This window comes from Felis catus, chromosome A1 (assembly GCF_018350175.1).
Source record: "Felis catus isolate Fca126 chromosome A1, F.catus_Fca126_mat1.0, whole genome shotgun sequence".
NCBI lineage: Eukaryota > Metazoa > Chordata > Mammalia > Carnivora > Felidae > Felis > Felis catus.
In genome coordinates this window covers 211,628,410-211,639,728 of record NC_058368.1, presented here as the reverse complement: position 1 = coordinate 211,639,728, position 11,319 = coordinate 211,628,410, and the positions used below count along the sequence as shown (strand labels likewise).

The 11,319-nt window shown below is 43.5% G+C and overlaps 1 long non-coding RNA gene across 1 annotated transcript; it reads left to right on the top strand.

The window, feature by feature from the left end:
* Positions 1-2,262: 2,262 nt before the first annotated feature.
* On the top strand, positions 2,263-9,019 carry LOC109492022. The gene is made up of 3 exons (XR_002736097.2): positions 2,263-2,524; positions 3,580-3,781; positions 5,834-9,019. It is a non-coding gene; the product is annotated as an uncharacterized LOC109492022 (long non-coding RNA).
* Positions 9,020-11,319: the final 2,300 nt, after the last annotated feature.

The following is an 11,319-nucleotide window of genomic DNA, read 5'->3' as shown; positions in this document are numbered from 1 at the left end:
AAAAGTTATATGTAATTAGCATTTTCTCTTCCTCTAACATGAACATTTCAGAAAACTCTACTAAAATGCTCTCACAAAGCATGGCAGTGGTGGAAAGCAGGTATTGTGGAGTCTGAAATCATGGTTTTAGTTCCTCTGTTATTGATACTCTGGGTGGCCTGGAAAAAGCCCCTTAATTGCTCTGGGCCTTGGTCTCCTCAGTTGTCAGCAAAGATAATGATATTCACAGAGCTGGTGGGAGAATAAAGAAAATAATATGAAGAACTTTGTAAACTGATTTTTTAAAAAGATTATACATACATCATAATTATTAGTGAGTTCTTACACTAAATAGTAGCTATTGGGACCTGCAACAAAAGGGAAGTGATCAGGTACTAAATACATATCCTGTTTTCTTCTGGAAGGAAATAGGTTACTTTCCTGTATCTAGGCTCACATTGTACATCTGTACAAAATGTTTCTTTAAAAAGGAAAATATCATCCCTTGTATCTTTCTACCAAAGGTATAGGGCAGTCTTTTGAATTGGACGAGCCTAATAACCCCTCCACTTGAAACACCATGATAATAAACCATGAGTTAGAGGAAAGATTGCCTGTCCATAGCTGTAGCTCATTTATTTTAAGTGATGTTTTATGCTTCCAACTGCATTGAAACAGAAGGCTTTGAGGATGACCTTGAGATACAACTTAATTTATACTCTGCGTAATTTTCACAGACACCTTTCCCAAGTGTAAACCTACGTAACACACGCTCAGACCCCATGTGCAAATTATCCTTGGGTCACTGAGGTGGTATTAAAGGAGGGGGCTTTGTGCTTTTGTCAACACTTTGAAACCTATGGAAGAAAACAAATCTGTTCCTGTTTCAGGTGAACTGGACAGGCTCCACTGCTTTTGACTGGAATCTAATAAACTCCACATCAAAATGCTAGTGATCTAAGGATCAAAAACTGATTTGGACCCTCCATGTCTGGGGGAATCCGCACTGGAGAAAAAATAACAGAGATCTTCGTGAGGGAAACCTCAGAAACCTTTCCTGAAAAAGCACTTGAGTCTTCAGCAGGTTGTGAACTGTACTCATGCATATGTAACTCCGTGCAATCAAGACTTTTGATCCTGTTTTACAGAGTTACTCAATTTCACGATGAAAACAACATTGTGATGGTGATGAGGCAAGGGCTTTGGGACATCCGGTCAATTGGGACACAGTTTGGGATTCCCAACCACTCTGAACTGGTTTCCCCCTCTGTAATACGGGGGTCATTTCTTCACTGACAGCTCCACGGCTTGTGAAGTTCAAGCAAGGTCGATAATTCAAATGTGTTTTGCAAACTGAATATACGCACACTGAGGAGGGCAGAGTCTCACGTTTGATGACTGCAATCGCATAATGCATGTAAAAGCAGTTGAAATTCCTCTTAAGGTGAACTATATTTCTAGACCTTAGTGTTTCTAATAATAAGTATCAGAAGAACATATTTTCGAATCCTAGGTTTATGTAATATCCTGTCTTAAGAACCACAAGAGAAGCCAGAAAAAGAAGAGTGAGCTTGAGCCACACTTGGAGTCAATTATCTGAAACACACAGTGGAGAGAGATCCAGAATACATGTCGCTGCTAGTGACTGGGCTGAGCAGTGACATAAGGACGCCACAACTGGATTTACAAAAGGGCAGCCCTCCATGGCAGTAACATTTTCCATCGGTTCACATTTATCGCTTGACACTTGAAGTTCTCGTAATGTACTAGACCCTGGTTAAAACACACTCTTTCAAAAAACAAACCAACAAGCAAACAAACAAAAAACTCGTCCAAATGCAGAAGGGAGTGATGAATAATGGTTCTAGGAGCAGGAGGATCCTCCAGGATTTAGAGTCAGATCCTGAAAGAGAGGGAGCGAGCTTTGCTGGGGCCTGAAAGACAAAGGGCCAAATAACTTAAGGGACTCGGTTGCTCAACAAGTATTTATGGACTTCCTACTACGTGCCAGCTCCGTGCTAAGGACACTACGCTGTTCAAAATAAAAATCCCTCTCCTCACGACCTGACGTTCTGGTAGGAAAAAATGGAACAATAAACAGGGAAAAATAAATAAAAGAAAGACTTGCAAACCTGGCAGAGAATGACTGGGAAAGGGTTGCCACATCTGACTGGGTGGTCTGGGCAGGGCCATGGCGGTGGGGGGGGGGGGGGCGGCGCTGAGACCAGAGGGATGACAATGGGGAGACATGGGCAGTGCTAGTCCAGACAGAGGGAACAGCGAGTGCCCAGGCCCTGAGGGGGGAAGGTGTGGCACGCTCAAGGAAGAGACAGAGGCCACTGGCGAGAGCCCAGGGAACTAGGAAGAGACCGTGTGAGGTGATGTGCAGGGGAAGTGAGTGGCCAGATGTTACAGGGCCTTGCAGGCTGAGATAAGGAGTCTGAGTGTGATTCTGAGTGTGATGGGAACTACTGAAATGTCTGAAGCAGGAAATTGCTTGGTGGCGTTCAGAGATGACTTCGGCTTTGGTGGTTGGGCAGGAGAGGTGAGTGCAGGGAGGGGAGGATGCAGAGAGACTGGTGGGGGCCCCGGGAGCCCGAGTGAGCATGGACGCAGAGGGATAGGACTCCTCAGGAGTCAGCCCAGCCACATGGCCGTTGAGGCCGGCTCTGCGCTGAAACAGTTAGCCTGTTTGAATCTACTGTGCTGTCTCTACTGGCTGCCCAGTCTGCGACTCAGAGCCTCCACCCCAGGAATACCCTTTTCCTGACAATCTCCTGCCAAGTGCATCATTTGGCCACATGCGTCTGGAAGAGATGATGGCCAAGAGAAGCCGTTAACAAAAGAGGCTCCCGGTGAGAGACGACGAGGGGCCACGCACCCCTCCCTGGGGCCGTGTCCTTGGCACGACTCTGTGCTGACAGAGACTCAGGAGCAACCCCCTCATCACATCCATTCGTTATTTTTACCTTCCTTTTCGAGGTTACGGATGGAAACTATTAAAGTTAGGGAAATGGCTGAAATAGTTTTTCCGCAGTCATGAAATTAAGTCCATACAAAAGCTCCAAGACTATTCGGCAGCCCCAAAGCTCACCGGGGCGGTGAGCCTGTACCTATTTGCTATGAAAACATACGTGGGGACGGCTCTTTAAATTGATTGCTCACTGCGCCCAGAAATAAAAAATTCCCGCTTGTCACTGATCTCTTACAAAATTTGGAAGAAGCTGCCTTCCTTTGTGGGCAGGATTCACATAAAACCGTTCTCATTCCTTTGTTCACTCCGTGTTTGGTTGTAATTAAGTGTTTCATTCTTGAGGTTTTTGATCCACAGAGTCTCCATACAGAAGAAGAGTTACTAGAGACTGCGTTTTGCCTTTTTGAAACAGGGAAGCAGTTCCCCCACCCACCTCTGTCTGAGCATTAAATCTCAGGTGCCTCGAGTTGGACGGGGTCCCACTTTCTCATCCTTTGATATCTTTCCAGTATCCCAGTGTGTGAGACTCCAAAACCGGGAAAACTGTATTGTAAGTTTCTGAATTACTGCTGTTTGTTTATTTGATTGGCATCTATCACGAGTGCTTCTTTCTTCGACTTTCCTAGGTTGGGATAGACCGTGGACAGTAAAGCGGTGCATGGAGAGAAGAATATTGTGAGAAAACCAAATATCCGAAGGGACTTATTTTTGGAAGTTTTGGAAATAGAGGGGAAGATGAGAGGCACTCACGAAGAAGAGCAGGAATTAAGATGATCTGGAAGAGGTTGAGGATTTCTCTCATTTAAGGAAACAGGATATCGCAATGACGTGAGTTGGGTTTTGTGACTCTTGGCTGGGAGATAATAAAACACAGTTAAGTTAGTTCAGAGCAAGTGGTCCTGCCTCCCCTACAGGTTGGGGTGGGTCACCTATGCTGGTCCCTTGCCCAAGCTAATCCCATAAATATGGCAAGAAGACCTCCAAAGGGGGTGATTGGAAAGATGATACAGACCATTTAAATTAATACATCATGGCCCCAAATTAGGATAGAAAGTGAACTTGGGCAATCATTTACGTGGTATGACTTTAGGGAAAAGCAGTCTGGCTCAAAAATGTCCTCAAATCAGCCCAGAATTCTTATCAAGATCCTCTTCTGTGAGGTAGCCCCTTCCCACCTCCTTAGAAAAAGGCATGACATATCTGGAGTGAATAAACACGATACCATTATTACTCAGTAGAATTTTAATATGACTTGGTTTCCCCATATCAAGGGCATGAGGAAGAATGCAAGCAAGAGGGACAGTGCATTCTGACATTTTGATATGATTCAGGGGGATGGTCAGAGAGTGGTTTGCTACAGGAGAGGACCTGGGACAGACAGGGTTTATCCCACTCAGAACTTTGCACACTGCTGGCCTGAAAGATAAACTCTCTCCTAGGACTCACAAATCAATCATTAAGCATTTACTGAGGACCTGCGATGTGCCAGACAGTGTGCAATGTTCTGTGGAGCCAAAGAGTTATCAAAGATAACATTCCTTGGGTAAACAGACGATTAGGACACCACCCATCTTCCCAACTCTGCATTCAGTGACATCGTGATGATATACGCAGCATGCTATGGGAGCACCAGGTGGGGTGCTCAGCCCAACTCTGAAGAAGGAGCAAAAGATAACTAGGAAAGACTGAGGTGGTGGTAGCTGAGTCAAATTACTTTCTGTGTTACGAGATTAAGTTCACTGCTTCTAAAATGCACTCTTCTCTACATTGTAACATCTCTGAAACTAGGATTCTTCTTATAATCCTAGTAGTTTATAATCCCTAGTAGCTATGGGCCAGGCAAGCTACAATGACATTGTCATCACACCCACAGGAAGAAACTTGCTCATTTTGACATCGGTTCATTTGAGTTATTTTCAACATTTAATGTGGAGTTTAACTGCTGTTCAAAATGTCTTCAAGAGGGGCGCCTGGGTGGCTCAGTCTGTTACCCATCTGACTTTGGCTCAGGTCATGATCTCCCGGTTTGTGGTTTCGAGTCCCGCATCGAGTTCTGTGCTGACAGCTCAGAGCCTGGAGGCTGCTTCGGATTCTGTGTCTCCCTCTCTCTCTGCCCCTCCCCCGCTCACGCTCTGTCTCTCTCTCTCTGCCTCTCAAAAATTAATAAATATTAAACAAATTTAAAAATAAAATAAAATGTCTTCAAGAAATTACGTAGGATTTCGTGTTACAGCCGAAAGGTATTGTCTACACAGAAAAATAGGGGAGCAGAGTGAAAGCCCAGACTCTGATATTAAGAAAGCAGATCTTCATCATTAGAAGAATGTCTGCAGCTCTGTGTTTGCTCACAAAGCAGCAAGTATTTTCCTAGATTCAAGAAGACACCCACAAGTAAATGAAGCTGTGTTACATTTTGTTGCTAAGATACCGAAGAAAGAATTGCCTACCACACACTTAGCAACACAGCTACCAGGAGGAATAGTTGCTAAGCCCAGACGAGAAAGTGTCAAAGGAGCAGTGGCTAGCGGGACTGGCAGAGGACTGGCCTTAAAGCATTATGGTATAGTTTAAAAGTAGTGTTTTCCCCTTTATTGTGAGACATAAAGTAGCCATCAACAGTGTCTTAATTTAATATAGTACAGGATTTGGATGCAAAGAACAGGAAACGTTCACTTAGCCTAAGCCCAACGCAGTGATGAGGTACAGCCAGTTCATACGAGCCCACGAAGGGCAAATATATGTGCATGTCTCCCCCAGCTCTGCATTTGGTAACCTCATGATAGCTTGAAATAGGCCACAGTGGGAGTATTTACACCCTAGGAATTGGCAAACACTAAAAATCAGGGCTTTGTTGTTTGTTTCTTTGTTGTTTGTTTTTAGGGGGCTGGTTTACCAGAACACCACTGCCAAAGGGAGCATCTGTGGATCACACAGGAGTATCTCGTGGGAGCTAAGGATTTGGAACCAGGTGATATAAAGGTTATCAGGAACAACGTGAACTTCTTTCTGTATTTTCCTCAGTCTCTCCGGATTCTTATCTGTTCTCAGATCTACACAGCTCTTCATTTTCCTCTCTCCAGATTTCAAGGCCGTCTCTGGTCAAATCAGGTTTGGGTAAAGTCATGCAGTGTATAGACCCACCTTTTCTAGAGCAACGGCTAGGGTAGATTTTCGAGAAAAATGGTGAGCATCTCAGGCTCATTCTTAAAAAAAAGTTAGGGTGAAAAAAAGTAAATTGGAAAGTTGTTCCAAGCAGTGGTAACTGCTTTTCGAGTTGTTACAGCAAAAAGTAGAAACCCGGCATGGCAAGGGATGAGGCTGAAGAGAGGGGCAAAGGACAGGGGTGAGGGCCTCATGCATCATGTTGACGGCCTTAGAGTTTGTTCTGCATACGACAGGGCTTCAAAGTCCAAAAGTATCAAGTCTGGGAAAACTGAAGTCTAGATGGTTCCAATAGACATACAGGGTCCTGAGAGGCGTCAGGCCACGATGGGAAGGGCGCTGACAAGACAGTCAAAGTGTTGAGTTGTAGATGTGCCCATTGATTGCTTTCTTTCATGGCTTAGGCCTCAGTTTCTTCATCTACAAAGTGGAGATAAGTCATACCTACTTACTGACTATCTAAGGAGGCGTTGGGAAGACAAATGACATAATCTGTGTGGAAACCCTTTTAGGACTGTCAGACATGGTTTCAGCATAAGGTACTTACTCATCTGTAAAATGAGGGGGTTGGCCTCGATGGGATCTAATGTTCTTCTAGTTCTAAAGCTCTACAACTCTATTATTATCCTTATTATCTGACAATCATGCTAAAATTATGGGTTTTATGGATCTGAAACACCCTTCTCTCATCTTGCCAAGAAAACTTAATGTGAGGCTCGTAGCCTGGGAAATGCCACTTCCTAGGTGGTTGTTTCCACAGAAACACCAATAACCATAAAGTTGTGCAGGAATGTGAACCGTCTGGGTTTGAACAGGAAGAGGAAATTGATGTATAAGCCAGGAACAGAACCAAACCCCTAAAAAAGAATAGAGTTTCTCTCTGTACATTACATGTACAGAATGTAACCTAATCCCCCAGCTGATAACTCTCTGCTTTTTAAAATACTGTACATGATACTACCATGGAAATGCTGAATGATTTTAAAGTGGTTTTAGAATACCGTGATAAAACACAGAGGCTTCGAACGATGAGGTCTAGAGATTTTTTCATTCCTAAATTGCCCTTCAGCCATGGTGGTTAGTGTTCAGTGACTCTCTTGTGTTTTAGAAAGGAAAGAGGAAACACAATCCTCTTTCTAGAAATATATCATCAGCAGTGGAGCAGTAACGATCGAATCGTTGCTGATGTTCACAGACGGCTTCCTGCGTGTCAGATCCTGGAGCGAGCGCTCTACTCACATCTTCTCATTTCATCCTCACAAAATCCCTAATGAGGCAGGCTCTCTTCTTGGCCCCATTATATAGACGAGAAACGGAGTCTCAGGGACGCCAATGGACTTACTCTGGGTCCCACAGCCAGTAGGCAGTAGCACTGGGATTCAAAGCCACGGGGCCTGGCTCCAGACTTCATCCTGTCATCACCTATGCTAGCTTGGCTCTGGCTGCTTACTATGATGTCCTAAAAACAGTTTTTCCAAAGCAAAAGATAACATGACATGTATTGCGGGGTGGTTGGGAAAGGATCTCATTAGAGACAGAGGCTCTGTGATACTTCACTGACAACAGTTAAGAATGAATAATATGTTGAACATTTTCCTCGGCACGTAAAAATGGTCCGTGTTTCCCAGAATGGCCAGGCTAAAACATCAGACGCATCACGTCTCGGGAAAGGCTCAGACTTTCAAAATGCCTTTTGTCTCATAAATACATGGGAGGCCTCCTTACCCAAGCTAGCAAGGATTTGGAGAGGAGGCGGGAATTCTCCATCCCAATCTTGGTCTCTCCTTAGCGGCTGACTAAGGCATCAACTGCAGCTCTTTCCTCCCACAGTTTAGGTCACAAAACCATGGACAGTGAATGAGACCCTGAGCAAAGGATTCTCTTCCCATCTTCCACGCAAAACCCTTCAATCAAATGTCTTCTTTTTCTCTTGTACATTTAAACAGACTTTAAAAATACACTTAGAGAAAACAAACAAAAAAAAAGGCATGAGATTCTCCTTTTCTTTGGTTAGCCATAAATGTTTGTGAGGCATAAAAGCCCACGGTAGGGAAGGAGATAATAAGGCAGCTCAGTAATATACTACTGCTATTTCTAGAACATAATTACCAAGGAAAGCAATCAAGTGGCATGCATTTATTGAGCATTTACTAAGCGCCTGACTGTGTGGGGTAGAAAAGTAAGGGCAGTAAGGTCTTAATAAACAGATCCCTGGGAACTAAACATAGTAAAAGCAAAGAAGCAAACAAAATTTCTGTGTAAACTGTGAAAGCAAAGCTACCTAAGGGCAGGAAAAAACAAAACATTAAAGGGATGGAGAATTGTAAGGCTGTTCCTCTCTTGCCAAGACTTTGGGGGCCTTTTTCTCCTCAGGAGAGAAATCTCCTCCCCCAAATTCTCTCCACTTTCTCTCTCACTCAGAGGACTGTGTATGGCTCCCTGCATCCCTGGCAGGGTTCTGAGTGCAGAGCCCCCTAATGAGCTCTACTCCAGCCAGCATTCATACAGGTTCTGTCACTCTGCTGTTGCCCCGGCCTGGCCAGGCACAGTAGGGTATGACCACCAGTCATTCACACTGATGGATGCATTGGCCAGTGATGGTTCAGACAAAACCCATTCACACTAAAATGGAACTCTACTGTGCTTTTGTACTTGAAAGCTGTTTCCTCCAGTTGGGGAAGTGGAGTTTCAGATACCACTAAGCGGGTTTTAGGAGGAAGAAGGGGAGCCTAAAATCACCTCAGTTCTGCTTATCTAGCTGGGCCTGGAAGTCTCAGCTCAAATGTCTCTTCTTCAAGGAGCCCTTCTGTGGCATCGGGTCTAATGTTGGTCCCGTTATGTTACGCTGTTTTGTTTTATTCACAGTGCTTACTATTATTGTAAATTATCTTGTTTATTTCTCTACTGGTTTGTTTGTTTGTTTGTTTGTTTGTTTGTTTGTTTGTTTTGGGGGGGCACAAGTGAGCAAGGGAGAGAATGAGAATCTCACGAGGGGCAGAGAGGGAGAGAGAGAGAGAGAGAGAGAGAGAGAGAGAGAGAAGCGGGGCTCACCCGAAGTGGGGGCTAGAACTATGAACTGTGATTTCATGATCTGAGCCAAAGTCTGATGCTTAGCTGACTGAACCACCCAGGCACCCTGTTAATTTCTCTATTGTATGTTACCCTGCACTTTCCTCTAAGTCCCATGGGAGATGAGATCTCAGTTTTTTTTCTACTCTGTCCCCAGCGCCTGACACACTGGCTAGTACATAACAGGTTATCAGAGTATCATGGTTGAGTGAATGAATGAGTGAGTGAACAGCTGAGTAAATGAATATGTTTGACCACCTGATTTAGTTCCTCAGGAGTGGCTGATAGGACATATGCAGGCAGCTGGTATTTGAACCAAGAGTACGCTTTGGGGAAAGGAGAGTCTTTTCAATAAAATAAGTTTAGGGAAAACTAGGTAACCACATACAGAGAAGACTGGAACTGGACTTTTACTGTGTACCACTCATAAAAATTAACTCAAAACAAACTAAAGATTGGGGTGCCTCGGTGGCTCAGTCAGTCAACTTTCCACCTTCGGCTCAGGTCACGATCTCACAGCTTGTGAGTTCAAGCCCCGCTTCAGGCTCTGTGCTGACAGCTCAGAGCCTGGAGCCTGCTTTGGACTCTATGTCTCCCTCTTTCTCTGCCCCTCTTCTACTCATTCTCTCCCTCTCTCTCCCCCACGCACCCCCCCACTCTTTCTCTCAAAAATAAATAAACATTAAAATTTTAAAAAAAGAATTAAAGATTAAAATGTAAGACTCAGGGTGCCTGGGTGGCTCAGTCAGTTAAGCATCCAACTTTGGTTCAGGTCATGATCTCACGGCTTGTGAGTTTGAGCCCCACGTCAGGCTCTGCGCTGACAGCTCAGACAGAACCTGAAGCCTGCTTCCGATTTTTTGTCTCCCTCTCTCTCTCTGTCCCTCCACTTCTCACACATTCTCTCTCTCTCTCTCTCTCAAATATAAATGAACATAAAAAGATAAAACATAAATAAATATAAGACTCAAAACTGTAGAACTAGAAAAAAAAATAAGGGGAAAAGCCTCTTGACGTGGATCTTGGCAATAATTTTTTTGGACATGACACCAAACGAAGAGGCAAAAGTCAAAAGCAAAAATCGACAAGTGGGACTACATCAAACTAAAAAGCTTCTGCACAGCAAATAATCAACAAAATTAAAAGACAATCTACTGAATGAAGGAAAATATTTGCAAACTACATGTCTGTAAGAGGGAAAATATCCAAAATATAAGGAACTCATACAACTAAACACCAAAAAAAAAACCCCCAAACAACCTGATTTTTTTTTAAAAAAATGGACTGAGGAACTGAATAGACATGTAGTGAATCATTATGTTGTACATCTAAAGTTAATATAATGTTACATGTCAATTATACCTCGATTTAAAAAAAAGGCATACAAGTGGCCAACAGCTGTATGAACAGGTACTCACTAATGTCACTAACCATCAGGGAAATGCTAGTCCAAACAACAATGAGATACTGCCTAACACCTGTTAGAATGGCTACTATCAAAAAGACAAGTGATAACAAGCGTAGGCAAAGACGTGGAGAAAACGAAAACCCTCGTGCCCTATTGCTGGGACTGTAAATTGGTACAGCCACCATAGAAAACAGTATAGACTTACTGAAGATCTTCAAAAAATTATAAACAGAACTACCATATGATCAAGTAATGCCACTTCTTGGCATATGTTCAAAGGAAATGAGAACAGAATCCTGGAAATATAGCTGCACCCCCCATGTTCATTGCACCATTATTCACAATAGCCACGACATGCAAACAACCTAAGTGTCCATCAAGAGATAAGTGGATAAAGACATGGTATATATACATATGCAGTGGAATATTATTCAGCCATGAGAAAGAAGGAAATCCTGCCATTTGCCACAACATGGATGAATCTCAAGGCCGTTACGCTAAGTCAAATGACTCAGACAGAGAAAGACAAATATCATGGAATTGCATACCTGTGGAATCTAAAAAAGCCAAACTCACAGAAACAGAGTAGTGGGGTGGGAAGCAGTGGGGTGGGAAGGTGGGGGAATGGGGAGAGGTTGGTCAAAGGGTATAAGTTAGAAGAAGAATAAGTTCTAGAGATCTAATATACTGCATGGTGACTATAGTTAATAATACTGTATTATATACT